At 43.3% G+C, this 16,274-nt stretch overlaps 1 protein-coding gene across 2 annotated transcripts in view; it reads right to left on the reverse strand.

Annotated features, from left to right (window-relative positions):
* ARHGAP10 (Rho GTPase activating protein 10) overlaps positions 1-16,274 on the reverse strand; it is a 283,230-nt gene that overhangs the window by 185,666 nt on the left and 81,290 nt on the right. The window lies entirely within an intron of this gene.

The raw sequence follows: 16,274 nt of genomic DNA on the forward strand, positions 1-16,274 counted from the left end.
TGTTTCATTTCCCTCTCCCAACCCGCCCAGAAATGAAATGAACAACACATTTCAGCGCTTTCTCTTCCCCTGCCAAGGCAACCATTAACTCACTTCTAAATTTATTAACATACCAGATCTCCATAAACATTTTCAGGGAAGAGGCGGTGGGGCAAAGTGCCAAGGAAATGTGCAATCCAGCCCCAACACAGCCCTTTCTTCGGGGGGGGGGGGAAAGAGCGAGGGGCTTGTCTGAATAACAAAGGGGGCTATCAGGTTCGTTAACAGAACACTTCTGTTTGAGATTTTTTTCCTCTCCTCCTCCTCCACATTTAAAAGTCAATTACATTCCTTTTTTATTAGCTATCAGACTACATTATGCAAAGGGCGAGGTTGGTGGCTACCAGTTTAAATCTGCTTGATGGCGCTTCATCCCTGAAAACTCCCCCTAAGGCTCTTTAGAGTATGTCCGCAAAGCAGAGTCACCACAGCTCAGGACAGGCAGTCGTCCTTACAGGACACAAAGGGAGGTCACCCCAGCAGGGACCACCCAAGGCTCCAAGCACACCCTGGCACATCCTTCTACTGGCTGGTTTGGGACTTGTCATTTTAAGATAGAATCTACAACCAACGATGCTGATAATGCGGGTACTGAGGCAGGAAGCCCCATAAAAAGATCAGCAGGACCCCTAACGCAGGGCCGCTGCTCTCCTCTTAGCACTGTCCAGTTCCCTGGCCCAGAGGCTCTAGCTCACTCTTTGCCTCTAGGCTTACACCTAGAATTCTATTGGTTCCCTGAGCTAACTTCTGATTGGTTATTTCCTTCACTCCTGATTGGTTATTACTCTCACTTCTGATTGGTCCACTTCCCTGACTTCTGATTGGCCCATTTGTAGTACTTCATTTGCATGGAGCACACTCCTGATTGGGCTATTTCTACAAAGCTTGTTCCTGGTTGGTCAACTTCTGTTGTACTTTTTTTTGCATATGATGTTGCAAAGTGTAAAACTGGCAGCCTATAAAAGGCCTGTGTAAACCTACAGACGGGGTTCAGAGCTTGAAGCGTTAACTCTTCTGGGCCCGTTGGCGTAATAAATCTGAGTTCTCCAACTCTCCGAGTGCTGCTTGGTCTCTCGCCCGGATCCAGGTTGCTGTCACAACTGAGCTGTAACACTGAGCTACAATACATTTTTCCGCAACAGTACGAGAGATTATCTTTCTCAGAATGCTTTTAACCACAATATGCTGGTGAGTCGTGATGTTTCACCATTACCAGAAATAGTCAGAACAGAAGAGGAAACCTCCAAACACTTAACAATGTGCCATCCCTTTTTTCACCAAAAGAAAAAAAAAGGGCCCCCAGAAATCCAAGCTCCAAATTACAAGAGAAAAAATTAGTGACTGAGACCAGGAAAGGATTCTTAATTTAACCACAGGCTCCTCTGCAGTGTTGCATTATGTGAGGGTTTCTCTCAGAGACCACTGGTCCCATGAGATGAGGAATCCTCAAAAAAGTGATCATGTCCACACTCGAGATGCCCAGAGCCGGAACTCTCTTCCCTAGGCCAGCCTCTGGGTTCCACTCACTCCCACCCTGACAATTTGCTACTTGGGTATCAAAGAATTGAGGCAACAGGAAGAATTAAGTGCGAATAACTAGTCAAGGGAAAGGGATCACCTTCAATTCTCTCCTCTGTACGTTACAGGCCACGTGACCTACAAGGGCCAACCAGAGAGTCCTGTGTACCCAGGACAGAGCACGGACAGCAGCACATGCCAGGAACCCTGACGACTCAGCACGGAAGGCTCCAGGTTCCACCCAGGAAAGCAGATACGAGAGGTTCCCCCATGCACTTTAGAGGCAATTCAATCAACACACGAGGTTTCAGCATACCTGAAGGCACGTGCCTATTGGCAATTGAGGGCATCATTCCCTAGGACTCCACACCTGTCTACTAGTGTTCCTGAATAAACCTACACATGACAGATACATGGTCCATGCAGGAATCAAGTTCCATGCGGGGATCACGGGGCTGATAACTGCTCAAGTTCACAGAGGAAGGAGGCTCCACTATCTGGTACGTGGGAGCCCAAGCCTAACCACCATACAGCACCGGACCAAAGTACCAGACAGGTACCTCCCCATTCCAAGGTGCTGTCTCAGTCAACTCTGTATGTCATGAAACAAGCACCTGCAGGATACTCAGTGTTGGGTACTAAAGACAGGACTATGAACGGCACAAGTGCGGGCCCCGGCCTCGGGGAACCCACCATCTCCTACGGAAGACAGACAACAGATACGAACACACGAGTCGACATGTAATTGCAAATTGCAAATTCTCATAATTCCTTCGAATGGAGAAAAGCAGGGCTACGGTGAGAAATTTATCAGAGGAGACACTAGGAGAAATGGGCTGGGGTGAGGTGGGGGGCTTCATCAAAGAAGTTTGAGCAACATCTGAAAGATGAGAAGGGATCAGTGGTGCAAAGATCAAGGGGAACAGCAGCCTGAAACCAACTGAGGCCAAGGATGGAGGGGAGGAGACAGAGCACTTTAGGAAACAGCAAAAGGCCAGTGTGCCCGGGGCATTAAGAACAAAGAAGTGGATGGAGGGGTGAGTGAAGGCAGGGGACCAGGACACACCGAGCCTGTGGGGGAGCCACATGGAGGAGGAAGCCACCCGGGTAAGAGAAGACTTCTTGAAGCGATAATGCAGACCTGAGCCTGAAATGGGGCACAGGAGTTCTCCAGGCAAAGGATAAGAAAGGCTCTCCTGGAGAGACAGGAGAGCAGCAGCCCCAGGGCATGGAACAGCCAAGCAGCTGTTCAGTGTCACTGAAGCCCCGGAAGTCAGGAATCGGGGGAGGAAGCTGAAGAGATCCAGTGGGCTCCGCTAGCCATCACAACAGGCCGTAGAAATGCTCAGTAAGAGGGGAAGGTGTAGCTCAGGGGGTAGAACACGTGCTTAGCATGCACAAGGTCTTGGTTCAATCCCCAGTACCCTAGGTAGGTAAGTAAATCTGTAAGTCAACCAACCAGCCAAAGTACCTAATTACCTCCCCACTCCCAAAAAAATATTAAAAAAAAAAAAAATGCTCAGTAAATGCTCAGTGTGGGCATCAATAACAGGGCTATGTGAAGACCTTTTAAAATTCAAACCCTGAAACTCCAGACTCTGGAGTGAACACTGTCCTTCACAAAAGGACCAGGCCACAGAGATGCCACCTGAGCACTTTTATATCTGTCCTTCACTTGGAGAATTAATCCAGTGCAATATCTGTGTGACTTCTAAGGGCCCACATTAGGGCTGTTTGCAGGTCAATAAACCAATTTCCAAAGCAAAGAAAGAAGTCATTGGGACAGATACCACTGTAATTCTTTAACAAAAGAATGTTTTAATTTAAAAAGTTTTCTTTAATTTATAATTCATGATCATTTGCCTTCTTTAAGAAAGTCTGACTGTGTGACTTCTGAATTGAACCTTAGACATTCTACTCAAGAACAAAATCACAAAGTAGCTGCTAAAGGCTTCAGAGCCAGGCAGTGCAGGTTGAACAACAAAGACTGTCTTCCCCTTTCTCTCAAAACAGAGTGGAGACTCCATGGAATCTCTTGGTTCCTTTCATAATTTCACAGAAGTATTGTATAATATTTGTTAGTAATAAGTGTCATGGAAGTTTTCTAGTCCCAAAACATGACTCTTCTTCCCCAGAGACAAATGCCTGCCCCACCTGGGGACTGCCCCTAAAACCAACTCTAAGGCAGTTTCTGATGGGGAAAGCTTCAGATTTGAAAGAGACAGCAGAAGTAATAATACGGAGAAAAGCTTTCCAATGCTAACGCTTTAGAGATCAATCAGATAATTGAGAGAGAAAGCAAATATAGAATATGACTTTACAACCATACATATAATACTATGTAACCACATTTTTTCCCATAAAATACTTGAACCAGCCACATATTTTTTTTTAAAAAGCACAAAAAGCCTTGTGACTGAGCCTTGGAAAGAGTTTTGGATAGTCTTGCTTACAAACAGAATATACTGACATGAACATTTGTATTAACATAACAAACATCTCAATAAGTTGGTCTCACCTTACAGCAGGGCTCCGTCAACTTTTTCTATAGAAAGTCAAGAAGTAAATAATTCAGGCTTTGAGCCACAGGGCCTCCGATGCAACTACTCAGCTCTGCCACTGTAGCACAAAAACAGTCATATGTAGTAATATAAACAACTGAGTGTGGCTGTGTTCCAACAAAATCTCATTTATAACAACAGGAGGCGAGGCGGGTTTGGCCCATGGGCCGTGGCTGACTGCACCCTGCCTAAGAGAACCATCGGGAGCATCACACCATAAGATGCTCTTCTTACTCTCACCTGATTGTGTATTTTTAAAATACACATTTACATATCTGCAGGGCATCACAAGTTGGGAAGGAAGGTCGGATCCTGGGTGCGAGAATCACAGTTCAAGAAGCTCTCGAGCTGAAAGAATTCAAGAGTGGTGCCACTGAAGCTGCTGGGGATAAGCAGTCTACCAGACTTCAGCACTCAAAGGTGAATGCTCCAGTCTTGACAACGGCTCATGTGAATTTTATAGTGGACTTTAACGGTGGCTTTAGCCCCTAAAAATGTGACTTAAATGAAAGTACAACATGAACTAATAAAGCTGTCACAAATTGCCCTTGGAAGATCATGAGCACATACAAAGGTAACATATTGTTCAAATGCAAACAAGGACATCATTCAACTGTGTCCCAGAAGATCAGAACCGATCTCAACAGTGTGGTCAACAAATTTTAGAAGAGATATTCTTTAACTGGGGCAAAGCAGGGATGCGAGATCACAATGCTAAAAAGGTTTAGAAAGAATCAGTTGAAGAACAAAAAAAAAGAGGTGTTCAATTGGACTGTGGAGAAAGAGAACATTTAAAGGGAACACGATGAAAGCTGTCTTCAAATAATTAAAAGGGTACCATATGAGAAAAGAAAAAATCATTTTGATTTGCCTGAAGAGGACAAAACCAGGTCTAACAGAGAAAAAGCGACAGAGCTGATCTGGGTTCGCCATCAAGAGGAACACAATAAAAACTACAATGGACACAGCAAGGCAGTGTGACACCACCACCCCTCCGCTCCTTCCACATCAGCAAGCAGAAGCAAGATGACCAGTGTCCCAGGACACTACTGCAGATTCCTACATGAGGAGGAAGTTGGCCTGGGAGAACCCTGAGGTCCTACCCATCTGTATGATTCTGGGATTCCATGTGAGCTGGGAGAGGCAGAATCACAAAATACACTTCAGCATTGCCTTATGGCGCTAGGATGGCAAGCCACAGAATCATCAGAACTTCACCATCCAAAGTAAGAGAAGAAGATTATTACCTAAGAGTTGGAAGGATTAATTTCCCCCCGCCACTAGTCAAGTCTGAAATCCCTTTTGTAAGACGTTTGGAGATGAGAACTTAAATGTCTAAAAAAGAAAGGCAAGGTAGGATGGTATCGTCACCTCCCTCTACAGCTGGAGCTGGAGCTGAGAATCTAGAGACAACCACAGGCAACCAGAGAGAACAGGACTCTACTGTGGGGAGCAACTGCTGCTGCTGCTTTAAATTCCCCCACGTTTGAGATCAAAGGCTAAATTCTGATGTCAATTCAAAAGAGAATGGGGCTTAGGACCAGAGACCTCTATTCAGCATAAAGGGTCACAAAGGCGGAACTACATCCTATGATTATCTTTAGTAATTTTTTAAAGTCTCCGTCCAGGTCAGACAATGAATACGCCAGTAGAGGCGCTACATGCTGCCTTCCTAATCACTCCGTACTCACAAGCACAGAGTCTAATGAAACAGAAGGAATTAAGTCCATTCCCCACGGCCCTCGTTATTTTAAGCCTGGATTCCAAGTGCTCTTGACCCCAGAGGAATGTGTAATCAGAGAGCAAAGGAGAACTTCCACTGTTTTCTCCCATGACCTTCCAGATACCTCCCTGTTTCATCAGACTAAAGGGAAGACTCTTACTTTCCAGTCCCAGTGTCAAGAACAGCAGCAAAGAAATCATTCAGCAAAGACATATTTCTTATTTTTCCTTGAAACAGAACCTTGAGAAAGGGTGCCAAGGAACACTTACAAATATCTGAACATAAGGAGTACATTTCCCAAAATTGCCCCTTAGGAAAAAAGGGACTCAGCCTATATGAGAATTCTTACAGTATCCTGAAGGGGTGCGCTTTCCATTATTTTGATGAACACAGAAGTTTTTGAGGAATCTTAGCCTATAACGACCCCAGTCACATCTAGTTTCAGTGGCTTAGAGATCACAAATGGGTCTGGGTTACAAAAACAAGGGGACCCTAAGAAGCTTAAAGAGATTTAGTCATTATTCTGGAGATGACCTCAACATTTTAAGTGTTCAGTAATTTCACTGCAGTCGTTCTAAGAACAAGGTAAGTGGTTACATTAAGAAAGTCATGAAAATACATCTCATGGATAAATTTTTAACTGAGACTGGCCAAATGTGCTGTGAGGGGGTACTGGTGGCTTGAGATAAAATTTCCAAATAAAGCATCAGAAAGAGATTTTTTTAAAGGGCTGTGTCTCCGAGAACTCAGATTGACATGGCCACGAGGAAAGCTGTGCTGGAAAATTCAGAGTGTGTTCCTGGTAAGCACACTGACGTCAAAGATGTCAAGAGCTGGAATAACTTTCCCATGAAATAAACAGGGAAAATATCTGTCAAGTATACACTGATGCTTTAATTTTTAAATACAGACTAAATAATGAATATATATGTCTGATTACCCAGCAGATGTGGATAGGATTACCTGAAAGTGTGTTAAGTTCAAGCTACCCAAAAATTTTTGTTAAATCTTTTCACGGGAAAATGGTGTCACCTTACAATCAGGCATTAACATTAGGGTATTGGTTACCTGTCCTTCTGGGCTACCGGGTACTTGAAACCCCTACCTACGTTTTAGGAATTCTCCTACCTAATAGAGCAAAACCCACCTTCCAATACAACAGACACTTGCTTTCCCTGCCATCAGGCAGCGAGGTACTGGCATCTGGTCAGAGTCCCACTAATTAGATTCTCCCACTCAAGATTTTGATTTGGAATCTAGTGCTTCAAAAAAAAAAAATAATAAAATAAAACAGGGAACAGAGATTCTGATGGGTGTTAGCAAGGACTAGTTTCCAGATGCAGCAGTTCTGCCAACAGCCACCAGGGGCAGTGGTGCTGCCGGTCGTGCTGTACTGTCCACACTTGGTGGCAATAGTAGTGACTGTCTCTCCTCCAAGCCCAGCTCTGGTGAGACACTCGGCATCATTCCTGGTTCCCAAAAACTTATAAAGAGACCCTAAGCCACCTAATATTCTTTAATAAATTCCTCTTCTGTTCAGAATAGCTAGACCTTGCAACTGAGAATCCAGACTAATATTTTTTAAAATTCAGAATCTTAAACAATCTCAAACTGCTTTCAGTACTTTCCTTCTCAATATTCCTAAACAAGACTTTTTTTCTCCTGATTAAACCAATTCACTTTTAATTAATTAGATTACTCTCCATCCACACACATCCTTTGCTACGTCTTTTTCCACCTTGCCAGCCTCTCCCTGTCTGGTACCTTCCCCCATCAATCTAGGCTCAAATCTTAATGGGGGGGGGGGGGTGGAGGTAAAGCTCAGTGGTAGAGCATGTATTTAGCATGCATGAGGTCCTGGGTTCAATCCCCAGTACCTCCACTAAAAAAAAAAAAAAAAAATCTTAATGAGAAAATTCAAATGGGCAATAAAGTCCCTCCACTTTTTTAAATACCTAAAATAATAAGGAAAAGAACAGAGAGTCAAAAGACTCTAATGTTGGCAAAAAAAAAGAAAAAGAAAAAGAAAAAGCTTCACAATTGGTTTTACTAAAAGAGCCCTGCCACAGTGACAAATAGGAGGCCAATATTTTCTCACTGGGGCTCTGCCCTAACTAGTTCTGTTTTTGGATCATAGGGGAAAAAAAACAATTCTCCTTTGTTACCTGAATATTCTCAGCTACAAAGAAGGATGGGTGATACTCGCTCTCCACCTACTTAACACACGTAAAAAGAGGAGAGGACGTCATGCTAGAAGCAATTTTGACTTGAAAATAAATGAACCCCTGTATGATATTTTATTTTTAAGCACAGCTCAAGCTCAGCTAATCCTTCCTGTTAGAAAAAAAAATTAATGTAAAATGAAATTAAATTTTCTAGTGGTAGTAGTTCAAACTCACCAGCTAAGAACTAGAGAGCATCTTAATGAAGCCATACACATAGCCCTAACTGGGTCACAGGAGCAGAGGGACTGGAAATTAATTCTGCAGAGTTTAAATCTGAAAATTAGGAGCCAATTAACATGAAATGGTTCCCTGAATGTCTGACTCTTTCAGACCATGGTAATTTCATTTTTTAAAAGCTGGGGAACCATAATTTGTAAAATATATATTCCAAATTCACTACTTCAGTTACCATGCTTATGCTTTCAGACAGTCAGTGCAAGAATAAAAAGTCCCCAATAAAAGTTTTTAATCAACTTTCAACCTTAAACTCTGAATAGCTTGAAACCTAACAAAACAAGAGGATTTGAGCTCAAGGTCTGATAACTTCTGCTGAGTTAATACACTCAGTATTTGTCCATGACCTAGCTCTCAAAGAAAAGAAAAATTTAGGTCCAAGTATCACAAAATTAAGATTCACTTAATGCCTATCTTCTACAAATGTGTATCTTAGCATTTGTTGGGGCGTGGGGGGAGGAGGTTGCATCAATTTCAAAGGACATTAATCAAAAAAGGAAAGTACCGATATTACTCAGATTATTTAAACCAAATTTAACATTTTTAAAATTCTATTTAGGAAAAACTGGGAATCTTCAAACCAAAGCTATTGGGTTTATTAGGAGTGAGTTTCCCTAATAAGGACGTGCAGATATTTAACCTTGACCCTCACTCCCTCTGTGTACAAGGGACATAAAGACCTCGCTTCTATTTCTTAGACAAAATAAAAACTTGGGCAGAACATCATGAGAAGGAATAAAACCCCAGAGGAGAGAAAGATCACCTGTCAGAACACTGTAACAATACCATGAGAGAATTTGAACTTTGGGTTTTTTAGCTTCATAAAGGAAAATTTGAATTTCTGAAATGAATGGTAACACACAGTGGCACAGCCAGAAATGGAACCTCACAAGTAATAATGCAATAAATTGTTGAATCAAGAAAACATGAGAGAAATACTACTCAGCCATAAAAAAAGAATAAAATAATGCCATTTGCAGCAACATGGATGGACCTAGAGATAATCATTCTAAGTGAAGGAAGCCAGAAGAGAAAGAAAAATACCATATGATATCATTCATATGTGGAATCTAAAAAAGAAAAAAGGACACTATGAACTCATCTACAAAACAGAAACAGACTCTCAGACGTAGTAAACAATCTTATGGTTAATGGGGGAAAGGAGGTGGGAAGGAATAAATTTGGGAGTTTGAGATTTACAAATGTTAGCCACTATATATAAAAATAGTTTTTAAAAAAAGTTTCTGCTGTATAGCACAGGGAACTATATTCAATATCGTATAATAACCTTTAATAAAAAATATGAAAATGAATATGTGTATGTATATGCATGACTGGGACATCGTGCGGCACACCAGAAACTGACACGTTGTAACTGATGGCACATCAATTAAGAAAAACGGAAGAAACCATGAGAGAGAAGGAGGGAGAGAGAGAGAGAGAAAGGATAACTGTTCAGAAAAGAACACTCACACCTTTGCCCAAAGACAAAGACAGCTCTCCAGCCCTTCTGTGAGGCCTGGGCTCCTGCATGGCCAGGAAGGGAAGGGAAGGGAGTGGGCGGGGTGGAAGGGCCCTTGGTAACTCCTTCTCCGTTATGCAGCCAGCAGCTTAGCAACTCATCCTGGACCTAATTCCTCATTGTATCCTCAGCTGTTAGAACACTCCCAGCACCTAACAGATATTCAAGAAACTTTGCTTTATGAATGAAGATGGGTTCTCTCACAGGTTTAGAGAATATAAAGCATCAAGTTTCTGGGTTAAAGGCAGCATTTCCTGCTTCTGGTATAAGGGGAACCATGAAGGCCCGTGCTGAGTCCCCTGTACCTCTCTTCAGAGCCGTCTGTGTTAGACCAGGTCCTCTAAAAGCAGACACCAAGACAGGAGGAGAAATACAAGAAATTCATTAGGGGAAACATCAACGAGAGAAAGGGGGGAGGGAGCCAAGGGAGGCTGGAATTGCTGCCTGAGGGCAGTGCAGGTCCGGCCCCAGGGGGAGGACACAGGGAAGGAGGCAGGACAGACGGACGTGCTAGACTGCAGGGAGGGTCCAGAGAACATACGGCAAGACCAGCAGGGACTCCTTGACACAAGGCTGCCTGCCAGAGGACTCCAGGGTCCCCAGGAATGAGCTCTTTAATCAACACCTCCACCCCACCCCCGCTGTGCTCACTCACTGACCAGAGGCAGACATGCGAAGCCCAGCTTTCCTACAACACAGTGATGGAACCTCATAGCAGTGGGGCCCAATGGGCGACTCTGCTCCCTGCAGTGGGAGATCTGAGGGGGCCTCACGGCTGCCACTGCTTCAAAGTCCATATTCTTTCCACAATACTGCCATGGCCCCCGCTCTTACCCTGGACTTCCAACAACTCCCAACACCACTGTAGGACTGTATTTCACTCAATCTAACATGCCACCAATAGTAAGACACTCTGTTTTTTCTCTGCTATTAAAACATGGTGCTAATGGTGTCTTCAATATCTTAACGCTAAGAACTTTCATATTTATTGAAAAGCTCTCTGGCAGTTAGACGGATTTTTGCCATATATCCCTCCTGTGCATACATTTTTTAAAAAGATGATAAGCAAAAGATATTTAAGATATTTCTAAAGCTTCTTCAGCATCTAACTCTCCTGAATCACATTCATCTCAGTCACCAATATCGGATTTTCCCCACACATATCTTTCCTCTGCCATCCAGGATCCTGGAGCCACGTCATTTCTTTAAGGGGTTCTCCACTGTGGTCTCCAGGAGTTTCTTCCACGATGGTGGCATCCACTCTTTAGGTCCTATTACTGACACTTCCTCGACCCACCCAGCAGGTCTCAATGGCAAGTTTTCAAACCACCACCAGAATTCCTATTTCCTCCTTAAGTGCTTCAGGAGTGGTTAGTCCACTGAAATGCTGAGGGGCCACAGTCGTCCAAATAACCCAGGAAAAACAACCAAATTCACATTTCTTCACGTCTGCGGTCTGGGGGACGTGAGCTGTAAGGACACCTATCCTTCCCACCCAGATTCAGAGGTGGCAGGAAGGGCATTACACCTTACAAGGAGCCAAGGGCAAGGAATGTCCTTGGGATACCAGGAGACAGGAGAAAGATTCTCTTTTCATCTCTATCACCAACTTGTGAGATGTGATGTAGATCAAATCCCTCCGCTTCACTGAGTTTGTTTCCTTTTTTTTTTTAGCTGAAGCAGTTAAATATAAGTTTCCTTAAGTTCCCCCTCCGCTCTTTGTTTTAGGAGCCCAGGCCATACCTTTGAGTACTTCATGACAGGATCTAAATGAAAATATCTTCCTCGTGAAACTCTGATTCAGCTGAACTAATTCCCACTAATAGAACCAGTCCTCTGGATTAGACAATTGAATGGGTGGGCTGGGTACATTCTGATGCCCCTCTGGCTGTGTGTGTGTGTGTGTGCGCGCTGGAGGGTGGAGAGTCAACAGTCCAAGTCTACTCTGAATTCTGTCATGTTAACATATTAACTGGTTTATCCCAAGAGCTAATTGATTCCTCAGAAGCAGAGAACAAACCCAAGGAGATGAAATATAGGAAATGTAAGTTTCAAGAGGGAAGGAGCATCTGATGATGACAAGGCTGCAAGGCCACAGATGACAGTGAGTCACCAATGGCGAGGACACTGAGTCATGAGGGAAGGCTTCACATGAAAAGGTCAGGAAGGAGCCCAGGCCTCCTGTTAGAGGCAGTCCTGACTGTAACCTCTATAGGATTCTAGGTCAGAAAAAATCCAACTCCCACAAGGTGCATTCCTGAAAAACAGGTTTCACAATGACATTGGCAACTGACTGAATTATACTGGGTTTACAAGCGAAGGTGGTGGTGGAGGGGGCAGGATTTATTTGAACAACAACAACAAAAAAAACAATGTTGTCAAATGGTAAAGGTCAGTTCCAAGGAGAAAAAACCCTTCATAAATTTAGATCATTGACAACTTTGAAACTAAACTGAGAAATGTCTTCTTAGGTTTAAAATGGATTTTTCCCCATCGGAATGCACACGCCAACCTTAGTCTGCATAAAAAAATGTGTCACTGTATCTGTAAAAGAACTGATTAAAACAGGCTTGATATACCATATAAAATAAAATTAGATGACAATAAAGGCACAGTCTTTCCAATGGCATGTAATGAGTTCACATTATAGGAACTCAAAAGCAATGCGAAACACAAATTGAATAACACTAAAATTCCTAACAGCAGAAACTTGTCCCATTGAAACAAACAAACTAAATCTAGTCCAAAATCCTTTGGAAACGACAGGTAAAAGCGCAGGGTCTTAGAGACTACTGTAATCTCCTGGGAGACATAAAATCATCAACAAGCAATTGACAGTGTTTCTACCTTTCAGACATTCAGCTGCAAGACTGCAAATGCCAGGGCAGCTGGCGCCTGAGGCCAGGGGTTCTGATCTCGGCATGTTTCACAATAACCTGGAAGGCTTATTAGACCACAGCCTGGGGGCTCACCTTCTGAAATGGTCTACGGAATGTTTATCTTTCTAAATAAACTCACTTTCCCTTTAAAAAAAAAAAAAAAAGAACACAGCCCGATGGGCCCCACTTCTGATTCAGGAGGTCTGGGGTAAGGTCCAAGAATTTGCTTTCCTAACAAGTTCCCAGGTGATACTGCCACTGAGGGTCCAGGGACCAGGCCTTGAGAGCTACTGCCCTAGGGTGTACCAGTGAGAGAATGTCATGAAAGTTCCTCCCAAGAGGTAAAAGGTATATTTATTTTAACCACCAAGTATTTTTTTTAAATTGACGTATAGTTGATTTACAATGTTGTGTCAGTTTCTGGTGTATAGCACAGTCACTCAGTTATACATATATATTCTTTTTCATATTCTTTATCATTATAGGTTATTACAAGATACTGAATATAGTTCCCTGTGCTGTACAGTAGGACCTTGTTGTTTAATACCATGAAGCACTTTTGAAATTAAAAGAAAAAGTAATAAAATGCCTGAAGCGGAAAATCAGAGTCAAAAGCCCCAAAAGATACAGAAATCGCTTAACCAAAAGCTTTGGTGAGATCCTTGCAACCATGAAAAGAATGAGGAAGGAGTGAAACAAACGAGGGTTGAGGAAACACTCATCGCGTCTTGCCTGGAACCATCTAAGCTAATAACAGAAGCCTTTGATCCTCAGAAGCCTAGCACCCTCTTTATTGGAACAGAAGCTCTGGGCCAAACACCCAGCAAGAGTTCCCTGGCCCAGTGTTTTCACAAGAGTGAAATCTGTAGTGTGAAAAAATTGTTTGGGTAGGGGTTGGGGCATGGAAAAAGGTCTCAAAAGCCTCAAGACTGTGTACACACAGGATCTTCTTGTTCAAGTGGGGAAAGGAATGCAACTGGGGGACAGGACACCCCCTCAGGTCTGCGGGCCAGCCCAGCAGCCCCACCAGCCCACTCGGAACCAGAGGGAGGAGACTGTGCACCATCTGGCAGGCTCCGCCTTCTCTCTCTGGGCATCCCCTCTTCCCCAAGCCTTCCCCCACCTCTGGGCCTCAGGCAACTGCCCTGATTTGCCAGAACCCTCAGAAACTGAGAGTATCATTGAAGCCCTGAACAAAAACAGAAAGACAGGACGCGACACATGTAAGAGAAGCAAAGACACTACAAAGGGCTTTCAAAAGAACATCATCAACACAACAGCACTATTTTAAAAGTCCTTAAATTCCTGGACAGCTGCCCGACTTGGATCAGTACAGCATGTCCCGCCACGCCAGAGGGAACATCTCCGGAATCCTGGCAGGGACATGCCGCACAGGACTTTCCTCAGGGGACATGCAGGGAAGCGAGCCCAGCCGCCCCAGCCACGAACCGTCCCCGGCTCCACACTCTCACAGTCAAGGCTGGCAATACTCTCAGTAAGAATCACTCACCTGAAAACACTGTCCTGAAGAAGGCCACATTAGTCTTTTCAAGGACACAGCACATCCATCCATAAAAGCTGGACTCCCGTGCATGGAGAGAAATGCCCTGATGTCCTAGACTGGCCTTCTTTGCACTCCCCCTCCAACAATCCATCGTAACAGCGACAGAGCTGGACACAGGTAGGGGGGATATGCAAACACAGCCGTCCCTTTCTTCCAAATTCATTCCAGTTTTTTCCCTTAAGGAAGAAACGCTTCACTGCCCTCTTTCTTTACCTGGCCAACTCAGATGTGTCATCTCAGGCCAGAAATGACGTCTCCAAAATGCCTCCCCTGACCCCCCAGTAACTGTTACCACAAAGCATGCTTGTGGCAGTCTCCCCAGTGGACCCCTCGAGGGTAGGAACTATGCCTTTGTCCTGACAGCACTGGGCACTAACAAGCGTGTTTGCTGAACTCCACCTGTCTATCCAGCCTACTAAAGCACAGAGATGAGGCGTGCGAACACATACATGGGTGGCTCAGAACCTACAAAGAACAACATCTTCCTGATCACTGGGCTTCCAGACTAATGTCTTTATCCTCTAAAGCCCAAAGTCCTCTATCTTAACATTTATTTCAGAAATGGAAAGCTTTTTAAAAGCTCTTTGGCCCTAGCCTTTGCCTTCTAAAACACAGATTATATAAATTTGCTTCAACATTGTAATGACTCAGTCTTACTTGTGAATATTATCATGCTGCACCGTCATTCAATTTAGGACCTCAGGAAATACTAATCACTTGTAAAGATTCAGTGAACACTAAGATTTTGTTAAACTCTATGAACCAATTTTAGAATATTTTCACCTCTATTTTACAGCTGTCATCTCGCATTCCTTCATTAACATGCGGCTTTTAACCGGCTGCTGTTTCGTAACACTTTTAAGTAAAACAAGAGTTTTAAAAAGCTCTCAGGATGTGCTGGCATCCGTTTTAGCTCCTTAAACACCTTCCTTATCTCCTTGTCACTGGGGTGTTGGGGGGTAAGAGCTGGTTAAACTAGACAAAGGCTCCCCTCTGCGTCTCTGCCCCACAAACTCCAATCCAAGTACCAGATCTTCCATGAAGTCTCCCCACAAGCACAGAATTAGCTGCTCCCCACTCTAGGCAAGCACGCCCTACACTTTCGTTTGGCACTTAGTGTAATATATTTTAATTCACTTTTTACCAGCTACTCTCCAGAACCACACTGCACACTTCTTGAGGGAGGTATTTTTTCTCATTCAAACATTTGAGTGGTGTCTAGGAAAACACCAAAGATTTTTTTCTACTAAGTGTGCAGAGCTATTTAAGGAAGCCAAAAGAGCCATAATGATGCCACACCATTGACGCAGTTAAAATAAAAACAAAGTGATCGCTGACTATCAAGATTAGACAGAAAACCCAGATAACGTCAATAGGGGTTAAATGTCAATTTTTTCCACTTTTGTTATTAATCATATTATTATCACGCACTGATAACTCAGGAAGTACTACTATTTTAAAGGTCTTTTAAAGCTAATGGAAGAGTATCTGGAATTCCTATCCAGGGGGAAAAGGGAAGAAGAAAAACGTATAAACTAAAAGAGACTTAGAAACTTATCACTCAAATGCAACGTGTCTGGATCCAGATTCAAGCAAATCAACTGTTACTGGAGGGGTGGAGGTGAAGAGGAGACAAAAATGTAAATGAATATCAGAAAAAAAATGAATATGGTCTAATTCTTCGTAAAGAAAGAAGAGTTATCTTTTCGAGCTATACACTAAGGTATTTATGGATAAAATGATATGATACTGGGTTTTCTGTCAAAATAATGGGGATGGGGTAGTGACGAGTACCAGAGAAACGAGGCTGGCTGTGTGGGATGGTTACTGAAGCTGAATACGAAGTATGTGTAGTTTAATTATATTTTTCTCTCTACTTTTTGCACATGCCCGAAATTTTCCAAAATAAAAAGTTAAAATAATAATTTAAAAAAGCATTAGGTGTCCTGTTAATTCTGCGGTTGGTGGCAGCTGCCCCCCCACTGCTTTCCGGCTTTGGATAGTTTCCC

The sequence above is a fragment of the Camelus bactrianus genome, chromosome 2 (genome assembly GCF_048773025.1).
Source record: "Camelus bactrianus isolate YW-2024 breed Bactrian camel chromosome 2, ASM4877302v1, whole genome shotgun sequence".
In the NCBI taxonomy this organism is placed as follows: Eukaryota; Metazoa; Chordata; class Mammalia; order Artiodactyla; family Camelidae; genus Camelus; species Camelus bactrianus.